The sequence below is a fragment of the Adiantum capillus-veneris genome, chromosome 16 (genome assembly GCF_014529385.1).
Source record: "Adiantum capillus-veneris isolate H3 chromosome 16, ASM1452938v2, whole genome shotgun sequence".
Classification (NCBI taxonomy): Eukaryota; Viridiplantae; Streptophyta; class Polypodiopsida; order Polypodiales; family Pteridaceae; genus Adiantum; species Adiantum capillus-veneris.
In genome coordinates, this window is record NC_140946.1 from 93,621,206 (window position 1) to 93,634,343 (window position 13,138).

The following is a 13,138-nucleotide window of genomic DNA, read 5'->3' on the forward strand; positions in this document are numbered from 1 at the left end:
TGGGCTAGGGCCAAGGGCCAGGACGGACATGCAGTCAAGAGGGTCCCTATATATAGAAGGCCTAGGGCCTATATAGGGTGTGGCTGGGTGGTGATGAGCATGTTCTAGTTCCCTTGTCCTTTCACTATTGGATCAGGGTTGGAGACTGCCTCCTCGGCTTGTGCACGTCGCAACTCACCTTGTGCTTCTCGTACCCACACATCATCAAATGCATCCCCATGGACAATGCACATATTGTGCAATACCAAACCTGTGCAAATCATCTTTGGGACATTCTGAAAAAGCATGTCACAACGCTTCAATAGAATTCTAAAGCGAGCCTTGAGCATTCCAAACGCACGCTCAACTGCCATTCGTGAGCTAGATTGTATGTAGTTCCAAAAGTACCGTTGAGGAGATAATCCATATGTGCTACCTTTGAAGGGTGGCAGCATCCAAAATCGTGCAGGATAAGCACAATCTCCCAGCAAGCAATAGTTACCTAGAGCTCTTGATGCGCATCTCTGACCTAGATGGCTACGTTGAAACACATTCCAATCATGCATGGAACCTACCCATCCTATGTCATAGTCCCAAACAACACAATTTGAAGCTACCATCATTTGCAAAATGATAGAGTGGAAACCTTTTCTGTTGAAGTAGTCCTCGTGGTGGGTTCGTGGGGCAATTATGGGTACATGACTACCATCCATTGCATCTATTACATAAGGAACTCCATGAGTTGCCTTAAAAGCCCTTGCTAGGCTTTGCATTCTTTCTAGTGAAGGCCACTTGATGAAAAGGTCATGTAGCTATGACGCTGATATAGCATCACAAAACTCGATGACGATCTTTTGGGCTGCAGAAGTAGAGATGGAGTAAATATCTGCAATAACTTGTAAGTTTGATCCTGAAGCCAATCTATGCAAAGCTACACATACTCGTTTCTCAACTGGTATTGCCTTGCAAAAAGTAGCGTCGGCACGATGAAAATGTGGAGCAAGGCGTGCAGTCAGGAAATCGAAGGCGTCCTTTCTTATTCGTAGCCTGCTCTTGAACATCCGATCTGTGTAGCTGCCCATCAAGCACTATTCTATGAATGTGTTCGGTCTTGAATAGGACCATCATGCTTTGTTTTCGTGCCGTCTCCTCCCAATACGAGCCGCTCTCGCTGGAACAACTTGACCCATGCATAGACTCAAGAAGAGAATTTGATGTGAATACCTCAACATCATGACCATCAAAACCTATAAGCTCCAATGCTATAATTGCTGATATGAGTATGGCAACAACACAGACCACAATGACCACTTCGTCATCCATGACCTGCAAGGAAACCACAAAGTTACAGACCAGCCATCAGATGACACTAATCTATCATAAGCCATTGGACTTCAGCCAGAAGATTGAAATGCACCAATAGACTTAAACCACAAAACCAGTAGACTCAAACCACAAAACCACAAAGCCAGTAGACTAATATGCACCATAAGCATGCCAATACATCATTAGCCAATAATGAACCATAAGTGGATTTCAGATCTGGAAAACCTAGCAAAATCGATAGTAGTTGTGGACACTCTTTAATGTCAAACACTATAGGCAATAACACAATGCAGACAAAAACGTAAACATTGGAGTCGTCAAACCAAAAAACGCGATTAAAACATAACCCTAGTTCTTCACGAGATCAACCTGCAATGAAACCTCAAAACTAGTAGACTAAAATGCACCATAAGCATGCCAATGAATCATCAGCCAATATTGAACTGCCTTTGGATTTTAGATCTGGAAAACCCAGTCAGCCAATCGATACATGCAAAATTAGAGTAGTTGTGGACACTCTTTAATGTCAAACACTATAGGCAAAAATGCAATGTAGACAAAAACGTAAACATTGTAGCCCAAAGAGTTGGAGATACAATCAAAGAACACTTGAAATCAATTGTTGAGTGTACAAAGACCACAAAGAGAGTGCTCTGTACTCATGAGTAGCAAGATTTTGTGGGAGCTACACATCTGTATGCTCACTTGTTAATGATATGTTTTACAACATCCATCAAGCCAGCAATTGCATTTGTGAGGGTACCAAGCACTTTATTACGTTCAGCTTCCGCAACCTTGCGATCTGCATCTGACTCCCTCTGTTGAACTGCCATAAGCTTTGCAATGTTTGTCATGTCACTCAAAGACTCTTTGATTTTTTGATCTTTTCGATGACGTGTGTCTCGAGTAGTGTTCGTAGCCAGCAACTTTTCTTTATTCATTGATGATTGTTTGTGCCATCTACCCCATCTTTTGTGGCAGTAGACTCTTCAAGCACAATGGCCTCAACCATCTCCTCATCCGCAAAGCCTCTCAATGAAGATACGTGGGATTCACTTACTACGTTTGCTCTACTGTGCAAGTATTCGTCCATTATGTCATACCAATCGCACGTATCTTGCGATCATTTCCTAAAATGGAGTTGTGAGCTTTGTCTTTCTTGTATGCTGTCGGGGAAAAATAAGTGCGGTTAGTGAGCCGGGATCAACACTGGGTTGCTCGCTGTGGGAATGTGGTGAGAGAAAAGATATAACACAAGATAATTTGACACAAAGGACACCTTAGAATCTTAAGTTGTTAAACTGAATGAGCTTAAAATCTCGATACAAAAGAAAATTCACTGTAATAGGCATGAAGTGCTCTAAACTTTGCCAAGAATCTGAGCGGACATGCAAAACCAAAGCTTTATGGCCTCAATACACCTCCCTTGCTCTTCTCGACCTCTTCTACGAACACGAACTTTCCTTTCTTATCAATAGTGCACTTTCTTTGTAAACCTGCTCACTCTAACTTCTTGAAGCTTCTCCTCCAGTTTCGTTCACAGTTATTGCTGTAATTTAGGATTTGTTATCCTTTCTGGGCTTTTCTTGTATGTACTACCCCTTGTTTCCTTTAGAAAAAACTCAACTTTGAGTTTAAATACAAAAAAAAAAAAACGCTCCTTCTGCATTTGACGCCACAGCAAAAAAAAAAAAAACAGTTCCCTGCTCGGGCCTCGTATTCGACAGCGCTCCTCTCTGTCTCCTCGGCACAGCCCTCGGCAATTCAACTCTTCTCTCTCCTGCAGCTCGTCCTCGCAATGGCCCCTCCAACTCTTCAGACGACACTCCTACTCTCGACCGCCAACTCGCTTTTCTTGAGCTATTCCACCTGTGCAACTGCAGTTGACGCTCGCTTTTCTTGCTGGCTCTTGTTCTTAGCCTGGTCTTTGCGTCGTCTACAGACTCCGCCAACTGCCCTGGTTGCAGTCCGCCTCTGCACCTTCTTTCGGCGATGACCTTTAACGCCCACAACGGAGCTCCCTTCCCCTCTACAGAAGGGTCTCCTCCCGTCCTAGCTGTGTAGACTTCCTCCTCTTCTCCTCACGTGCTCTTTGGCGGCTCTCCCTGAACTGCTTTTTTCCCGCTGCTCGCCACAATTGACGCCTTTTTTATCGACGGTGCTTTTTATTTCTTGCTTAACTTCCTATTAATAGTCTACTTTTTCCAAGTGGCGATTCACACACACCTCATAGCCTGAACTTCTTACCATATTGGCATACACTAAAACCAAGGCAATGTAGAGCACAACCAAAGCAATTATTTTCTGTAGCTTCCTCACCGCCTCCATAATAATAGCCATCATCCATGAATCAAAGCATGTTGGTTGCATTTTATGACATATATCAAAGCATTTTCAAGCACATCATTTGGTTTTTATATTGACAAGGTAATACCAAAGCCTTCTTTATCCATGTTTTGCATACCCTACTGTCCTTGCTTTTCTTAGATGCACTGTCAATCGTTGATGAGTTCACCATATGTGGTTTCCCTAATGGTAATGATGTCTCGCAATCCATATGGAATGCAAAGTTGCCTCATTATGATGCCAATGATGCCTCGAGTGCTTCGCCCTCTCTTCTATCGGCATGAGTGATGCTGTCAATCAAGGTAAAATCCCATAGCATAATCTTTACTCCAAAAGCTTTCGGCATTGACGACTTCAGATTCCAAGTTATGATATAAAAAAATTCTCCCACGACAAATGACAGCCATTGCAAGCCTGCCATCGTGCGGAAATGCTATACTCCCAACCATATTCCAAGCACTCATAAAAACACTGAATATATGACTCCTCCATGCAATTCTCCATAGAGACGTACGACAGCACGACATCCACCCCCTCTAAACCTGCACATCCTCCGGCATGTGCCAACCGTCTTCAGGTTGCTAATCTACATAAGCAAAAGTATCGCCAGAAGCTTCTTCTAGCGAATATATCTCATCATCTTCTTGGCATTTTGCAGAATCTGTCACCCAGAACCACCTGTCCTTCACGCTTCTTGAATAATTTGATCCTCTTTCCCGCAATGGGTACTTTAAGCTTGGTGCCATCAAGTTCTCTAAGCTTGTAAGTTCCATTATCATAAACGTGCAGCACAACATAAGGTCCAAACCATCTCTTAACCATTTTACGCATGGCCGAATATTGATTTTCCAAACTGTTATCATAAACAAGTACCCAATCTCCATCTTTGATAGTATATGGTCTCAACCTATGCTTCTTGTCAAATGCGGCTTTATTCTTCAATCGTGACTCCTTGAGCTTATCTATTGCCTGATCAATGTCTTCTTGGTGTCTTTCAAGCTGCCGAATGCGCATAGCAAGCAAGTCTTCAATTGACATTTCTGATTCCCATGGCAGTATGGTCCAAGAAACAATCGTCTCTTCTATAGGCATGATTGGCTTTTGCCCATAGATAAGTTCAAATGGCATAAATCTTGTAACTGAGCTATGAGTAGTTCTGTCAGCCCATAAAGCAAAAGGTAAAAGTTTAGTCCAATCACCAATTCGTCCTCTACAAGCCTTGGCCAAAGCTTTAACAATAGGCGGATGTCCTCTTTCACTTTTTCCATTACCTTCCGGAATATATGCTGTAGTAAGAGCCAACTTGATTCCCAACCGATCGAAGAACTCATAAGCTTCATCTGCATCTAATTCTCCTCTATCTGCAGTAATCTTCCCAATGCAACCATATCGGCAAATCACATCCTCAAGCAAAAACTTGCATATTGAACTTGTAGCTTTGGTACGCAAAGCTCTTCCTTCCACGTGATTAGTGAGATCCTCTCTGGCAAGAACAATATACCTCATTTGCCAAGTACCGACTAGCATAGTAATCAAATCTACAACCCACTTATAATGCATAGCCAATGGATAAGTAGGATGTAACTCATCTCGATGTCGCACATTTGAATACTGTTGACAAACCATGCAAGTCTCCACAAATCGAGCAATATCTCTGTACATAACTTTCCACCAGTAGTGGTCTTTAATCTTGGCAAATGTTGCCCAAACTCCTCTATGTCCTGCCCATAAATTCTCATGAAACTCTTTAATTACTTGTTGTTGTTTTACTTTGTCACATACTACTTGTTGTGGTGATCCTCTTGGACGTTTTGGCTGCTTCCACAAGTGCCCATCTTTAAGGAAATAACCATAAGCTTTCTTCCTGATCCTCCTGTATTCTTGATCACTCCATTTCTCTTGCTTGGTGAGAGTGCTGAGATAACGGACTATCAAAAGCCACTCTCCATTGTGCATCTCATCTAAAAAAGCTTCAAAAACACGAGCAAGAACACTACAACTTGCATGCAAATGAGAAGAAGTATAAAACTTTAAGTCCACATCATCACTCTCTGTAAGCATCTCCTTCTCATCTTCATACCTGGATCTTGATAACATATTTGCTACCGGATTGTCCCTTCCTGCAATATGACAGAATTCAGGATTAAGAGACTTAATGAAAGCTATCCATCGTAACATAGCAATATCCGGAGTGGAGCAATTCGTAATCATTCCTATCAATGGCAAGCAATCAGTCTCCACTACAACTGAAGCTCCAATAAAATACTCCTTGTCAGACTTTAGAGCAGTAGCAACACCCCAAATCTCTCTCTTAACCTGTGGGTAACTTCGTTGACGAGTGTTAAGCACCTTTGCACCAAACCGAATAGCATATCTATGACCATCCTCATCATCTTGACCAATAGCCCAACCAATGCCTGTAGGACTAGTGTCAACCATCAAAATCACTGGCCTTCCACATTTATAATCAACCTTCCTTAAGGTAGGAGCATCCAAAAGCATCTTCTTCAATTTTTTGATGGCCTTTGTATGGGCATCTTCCCACACAAATCTTTTCCCTTTTCTTAATAATTGGTAAAGTACTTCTGCAACATGAGCAAAGTGAGGTAACCAAATACAATAAAACACGCAAGCACCCAAAAAACGACGGACTTCAGGAACTGATGTGCATGAATTCTTCATCCTTTGTAATGCTTCCACCTTAGCTGGACTTGGACGTCGTCCATGTGGCCCACACATATGTCCAACAATCAATATTTCTTTGGCACCAAAAATTGATTTTTGACATGAAAGTGTTAGATTTACCTCTTCAAGTTTAGATAGAATAACTTCACAATCTGCAATATGTTGAGCTACAAAGCTTCGGCACCCCCTCTGATCTTTTATCTCGTCTTTCAAACCTTCTTCACAACCCTTGATTGGAAAATCATCAATAAAAGGCATAGTAATGTGAGGAATGAATTCTCTTAATACCTTGTTCATGCCATTCATCATGTGAGCAACAGAATTTGTGGCACCTTGCGGTAAAGTGTACATCCTTACCAACCCAAGTGGAGTACGCATAGTAGTGAGATCCCTACTCTCCAAAGCAAGCTGAAACTGATCATAGCCTGAATAAAGATCACCCATGGAGTATATAGCCCTACCCGCAAAATCTTCTGCAAACTCGTCCACAATTGGTCCTGTGCCAACATTACGAATTGTTACCTTATTTACTGGCTGCATGTCCTGAATAAATCGCAGGGCTCCATTCTTATTTGGGACGGTGAACCATCGATTAGAATAAGGTGCACAAGATGGCTCTAAAATACCCATACGTATCTTTTCATTTAACAAGTCAATAAGCTGTGGTAGATGGGCTTTAGGAACAGGAATAGGACGCAAATTCCATGGCATATGTGGAACGGTAAAGATAATCATAGGTGCTACGACATTTGGATCTACCCATCCAATCTCACTGGGCTCAAAAGCAAAGGATTTACCATGTTTTGCAAGCGTCTCTTGAAAGCACTTGACCTCCTCATCAGTAAGAAACCCTTCTTCGCCGATGACTACATGCTTCAAGGTCTCTTCAGTAAATTTGTGGCCAATGTTCTTGGGATCCCTTAGCTTTGGTTGGTGTGAAGCTTTTTTGATAACCTCCTCATTCTCCCCTGGGAGTGGGGTAGCTACAGGCTTGACCTTCTTTGCAACAGTCTTGTACTTTGTATCCACCTACACTTCAAAAGCACCACCCAATTCTTTACTTACCTCCATTAGAATGTCATACATGTCCATCGAATGCACTCACAAAAATTCAGTCCCACTTTGCAACCTACACTTCTTGATAACTTCAAGTTCTGACATCGTATCAACAGAAGAAACTTCTTCAAAGACTCCTGAGATAACATCATCATGTTCAAGTACATCACATCCCTGCAAATCACTTTGAACACTTACCACATATTGCTTCTCTCACTTAGGTAGCTCCGTGAACTTCCTATATGAAACTGAACCTTCAGATGTTAGTCTCAGAAACCCCGAAGAAAAAGTCTCTTCTTGCGAGAACTTCTTCTTCCCTGTACCACTATAGTCCCGCTCTATAGTGGCACCCCAAGAAAATCCTGAGCAAACCTATACTCTTTAAACTCTTTTGGAACCCTTGGCAAAGGCTGTTCTCTTAAGCTATCTTTATTCCTAACATGATCAACACAAACAATCAAAAATTGAACTGCTCTCTTACCATCTTTACTTCGAATCCTTGCATATGCTGAACCATCATCCAAAACCTTTGTTTCCATACGCACAGCTGTGATGTAAGGTTGCCCTAGGATAAGTGGATAAGAGGAATGTTCCTGTTTAAAAAAGTTCTGTTCATCACAAACATCTCCAATTGTAACCTTGACATTTGCACATGCACCATATAAATTGCCAGGTTGGGTGTTGGCAGCTCGAATCCGCCAACCATGATCCATATCGATAGGCCATTTCCCTCTCTGGTACAAGATTTTTGACATCAAATTAATTTCTGAACCATGATCCACAAGTGCTAGGATAGGTTCATCAATATCACCAATCTTAACAATTGTCTCCGTAGTAGCTCTCGCCCAATGTGTTCTGGAAAAATGGCTCCTAGGTTCTGCTTCCTCACCATCATCATTATTGAAGTGAACATGTCTTACCTCGGGTGTAACTTGATTGGAGATCACTATAGACTGTAAACTTTCTTCTTCAATCTCTGACTCATAAGCATCCAGAATTGATTCTACATGTTGAATCACTTGGCTCTTGACCGCATCAGGTTCTTGCTCGACTGGTACTTGTCGCTTTCTCTTTATAATATCAATGATCTCCTCATGAAATTCACGTTTAGCAATGCCCAAGACATCGCCCAAAGTAAGTTCCACCTTGCTATTGAGAATGCGTTCCTCAAATACCTTCTTCAGATCCGTAGCCAATTCAATATCATATTTTAACTTGTAAGAAGGCCCTTTTGGCTTACCTTGATTTTTATCTTTTGATGCCTCTTCCATAAGCACTTCAGGTGTAGGGACTGCTTTAGAACTTGCACCTTCTTCCATCTTGCCGCTAGTCCTCGTAGCTCGTTTTGATGAGCCCACAATGTCTTCATCTCTCTTGCGCTTCTCTTCCACCATAGCTTCATTAGCCTGAGATTTTGCAAGAAAGGCATACACTACAGGATCTGACCACCCCGTAGTTTGTCGAATGTAATTCCCAGCTTGACTTAATGTGTCACGAGTTATTTTACCTTTGTCAGCTGTCCTCAAAGCATATGGCCATAGATTCCCTTTAGCCTTGGTACTTTCCTCATCCTCCGCACTGCATACCTGTAATCCATAAGTTGTTGCATCAACCCTAGAGGCATTGTGCTGCATCTCCTCAACCAGCTTCTTCATACCGCCCTTCTCATACTTAAAACGTAGACGTTCACTAGTTTTTTTAAAGATGCAGCTTGCCGTCCTTCCAAAAAACTGTGTTCTTCTTATAAGCTAATTCATTAAAATCATCACAATTTTTGCGTATATGATCTAAGCTATCACACCACATGCATCCTTTATCCCAGTCTTGTTGTGGAGGACGCTGTCTGGGTTCTGAAGACGATCCACTTGCACTCAAACCATCAAGTTTAACAGCTTTCAAATTCAAATTCAACTCTTGTATACCTTTTACCAGCTCATCAAGGACTGGCTCTTCCAGCTTGGGCTTCGGCTTCTCCACTAGGTCCTCTTCGAGCGCTTCCATAGGATCAGCCACTCTGAACTTGTCCACCCTCTTTTGTCGCTTTACAATCATATTGACAGCTTCTGTAACCAATTTCCAATCAGAAGTTAAGCCCAACTAACCAGATGGGTCCTCAAGCAGGTGTACTAAGCTCTTCTGAAGGCGCGAATCTGCTGCTTGAATAAATAGCTCGACCTTTTCCGGCTGCATTGTTTTCTGCTGAGCAGTAGATAACTGTTCAAATTTCTTTTCAAAAGCTCGTAGCAATTCTCTCGCAGATAATCCTTTATCCTTCTGCTGTATCCATTTCATAAAGCTTTGCTTGGTAACCCGTTGAGAATCTTCGAGGAAATACTCTTCTTGTAAAGACTTCTTAAACTCCTGCCAATTTGCACCATGTGTTACTCGAATTTCTTCAATTCGAGCCCTAAGCTCAGGAGCCGCAATTAAATGAAAACCTTCCACTGAGTCATGATCATTAACTCCATAATCCTCCATAGATTGTTCATAAACAGTACAAAATTTTGAAATATCACGACCTTCAAATCTTTGCAGCTTTTCAGTTACTGTATACCTCGCTTGACGAATGCGTTCACTTTGTTGGTACTGCTGTTGAGAAGCCTGCTGCTGCTGCATATAGGCTGCGAACTGTTGCATCATTTGTTGCATTGCTACTTCCTGTGGTGTCGACATCTTCTGCTACCAAGTCCCACCCCGGCTCGCTTTTGCATCGGGTTCACCAAAGATGTCGGGAAAAATAAGTGCGGTTAGTGAGCCGGGATCAACACTGGGTTGCTCGCTGTGGGAATGTGGTGAGAGAAAAGATACAACACAAGATAATTTGACTCAAAGGACACCTTAGAATCTTAAGTTGTTAAACTGAATGAGCTTAAAATCTCGATACAAAAGAAACTTCACTGTAATAGGCATGAAGTGCTCTAAACTTTGCCAAGAATATGAGCGGACATGCAAAGCCAAAGCTTTATGGCCTCAATACACCTCCCTTGCTCTTCTTGACCTCTTCTACGAACACGAACTTGCCTTTCTTATCCATAGTGCACTTTCTTTGTAAACCTGCTCACTCTAACTTCTTGAAGCTGCTCCTCGAGTTTCGTTCACAGTTATTGCTGTAATTTACGATTTCTTATCCTTTCTGGTCTTTTCCTGTATGTACTACCCCTTGTTTCCTTTAGAAAAAACTCAACTTTGAGTTTAAATACAAAATTAAAAAAAAAACGCTCCTTCTGCAATTGACGCCACAACAAAGAAAACAACAGTTCCCTGCTCGGCCTCGTATTCGACAGTGCTCCTCTCTGTCTCCTCGGCACAGCCCTCGGCAATTCAACTCTTCTCTAACCTGCGGCTCGTCCTCGCGATGGCCCCTCCAATTCTTCAGACGACACTCCTGCTTTTGGTTGTCAACGCGCTTTCCTTGAGCTATTCCACCTGTGCAGCTGCAGCTGACGTTCGCTTTTCTTGCTGGCTCTTGTTCTTAGCCTGGTCTTTGCTTGTCTCTGTGTCGTCTACAGATTCCGCCAACTGCACTGGTCTACAGATTCCGCCAACTGCCCTGGTTGCAGTCCGCCTTTGCACCTTCTTTCGGCGATGACCTTTAACGCCCACAACGGAGCTCCCTTCCCCTCTACAGAAGGGTCTCCTCCCGTCCTAGCTGTGTAGACTTCCTCCTCTTCTCTTTGGCGGCTCTCCCTGAACTGCTTTTTTTCCGCTGCTCGCCACAATTGACGCCTTTTTTTATTGACGGTGCTTTTTATTTCTTGCTTAACTTCCTATTAATAGTCTGCTTATTTCAAGTGGCGATTCACACACACCTCATAGCCTGAACTTCTCACCATATTGGCATACACTAAAACCAAGGCAATGTAGAGCACAACCAAAGCAATTATTTTCTGTAGCTTCCTCACCGCCTCCATAATAATAGCCATCATCCATGAATCAAAGCATGTTGGTTGCATTTAATGACATATATCAAAGCATTTTCAAGCACATCATTTGGTTTTTATATTGACAAGGTAATGCCAAAGCCTTCTTTATCCATGTTTTGCATACCCTATTGTCCTTGCTTTTCTCAGATGCACTGTCAATCGTTGATGAGTTCACCATATGTGGTTTCCCTAATGGTAATGATGTCTCGCAATCCATATGGAATGCAAAGTTGCCTCATTATGATGCCGATGATGCCTCGAGTGCTTCGCCCTCTCTTCTATCGGCATGAGTGATGCTGTCAATCATGGTAAAAGCCCATAGCATAATCTTTACTCCAAAAACTTTCGACATTGACGACTTCAGATTCCAAGTTATGATATAAAAAACTGCTCCCACGACAAATGACGGCCATTGCAAGCCTGCCATCGTGCGGAAATGCTATGCTCCCAACCATATTCCGAGCACTCATAAAAACACTGAATATATGACTCCTCCATGCAATTTTCCATAGAGATGTACGACAGCACGACAATGCGTCGTAGACACGTCCCCACTTCTTCCTGCAAGCTTGACCATCTTTGTCACAATGAGGAAACAAAGATGCAAGCTGTGTGGCAGCTTTAGACCAAAGGTCTACACGCTGTTTTGGAGTCTTCCCAAACTCATCATGCCTGGCACCACGAACGTGTATAAGCTGTACCACCCACGTATCCTTCCAATTCTCTCGTCCCTTCTTCTCCTTGTTGTTCTCCTCTTGGATTGTCTTGTGTGGCTGCATCTTCTTCTTCCCTTTTACACCTTTTTCTCCCACGTCAGTTCCCAACTCTTGAATTCTCCTCTTGGCTGGTAGTTTGGTCACCACCCTTTGTTCTGGCTCGTCCATGCCCATATTGGTAGCCTTGTTTTCCATCATCGTTGGTGTGGTTGTCACCTCCACTCATGGTTGAGATGGAAGAGCTGATTGACGAGCTATGTTGGCAAATACGCCGTGACGGACGTCAGCACATCGAGAACTCACCTAACAAGATTTTTCAGCTAAGGACGAAGCTCGAGCTGCAGGCGCGTGGAAGCAAGCATAGGGTGTCAACCTACACTCGACCGACTATTGACTACTTCCTACAGAGGTCTCTACCAAATGTCTAAGTTACAGCCTTCAAGAGTACACAAGAGGAGATTTCCTACAATGCTTTCAAGAGCCAAGTACCCATCAAACGTTCTCGAAACGCTACGGAACTTGAGGAAAATCCTATTAACACCAATAGGTCGCTCTCCCTAAGGTCCGTGACCCAAAACCCCAACCCTAAACACCTGATGCAGAATCGCGTAGGATGTCTGGTCGACGTTTTCTGAAACTAACATGCCTAATGCGTAGCTTATCCCGATTCGGACGCGTGGACATGCTGCAATAAGAAAACAGACACCAGAAACTCACCAAAACCCTAGATAAGGCTCGTGGGTCTATCTTGCAGAAACGGGCCGTACGTGCGCAGTGATGAGCTTGGCGCGTAGCTCTCTTCGGCGGCAAGGAGCTGCACTTCTCGGTTCTTCAAACGGATCACCAGGGCGCGCGTAGCGAATCTCTAAACTCTCACACTCTCTCTTACACAGAGTACGCCTCAACTCACACAGACAAACTTATGAAAATGACAAAAGGTTTTTTGCATTAAGTTCAAAAGTGGTATAAATACCTTACAATCTCAAACCCTAATGCCAATTTAACCATTTACTAAGTCTAAATGTCAAAAATGGGATACGATGTGGAAGCTTCTGCAAGCCCCACTATTTACAAAGGTGAAATGACGATTTCTTCTCAATTAAGGAA

General features: G+C 42.8%; 2 pseudogenes; both read right to left on the bottom strand.

The window, feature by feature from the left end:
- Nucleotides 1–104: 104 nt before the first annotated feature.
- On the bottom strand, nucleotides 105–2,455 carry LOC147439477 (uncharacterized; annotated as a pseudogene).
- Nucleotides 2,456–7,535: 5,080 nt separating this feature from the next.
- LOC147439478 (uncharacterized) lies at nucleotides 7,536–11,083 on the bottom strand (annotated as a pseudogene).
- Between the last annotated feature and the right edge of the window lie 2,055 nt (nucleotides 11,084–13,138).